The sequence below is a fragment of the Etheostoma spectabile genome, chromosome 2, assembly GCF_008692095.1.
Source record: "Etheostoma spectabile isolate EspeVRDwgs_2016 chromosome 2, UIUC_Espe_1.0, whole genome shotgun sequence".
In the NCBI taxonomy this organism is placed as follows: Eukaryota; Metazoa; Chordata; class Actinopteri; order Perciformes; family Percidae; genus Etheostoma; species Etheostoma spectabile.
In genome coordinates this window covers 17,945,492-17,945,739 of record NC_045734.1, presented here as the reverse complement: position 1 = coordinate 17,945,739, position 248 = coordinate 17,945,492, and positions in this window count along the sequence as shown.

The window sequence follows — 248 nt, the reverse complement described above, 5'->3', positions numbered from 1 at the left end:
GCTAACGTTAGATGCTAACGTTAGATGCTAACGTTAGATGCTAACGTTAGATGCTAGCGACGTGCATGTTGACAGTCCTAAACGCCCACGCTCACACGGAGCTTTCTACCCGACATTTGGGCAACCTCTAGCTCAACATGTCATCCTGACTTTACGTAACTATGCATGCCAACTTTCTTAACCCTTGTGCTGTCTTCCCGTCATAATTTAAAATCAGCACTTTTGTTGACGCTTTTTCTCGATGTTTT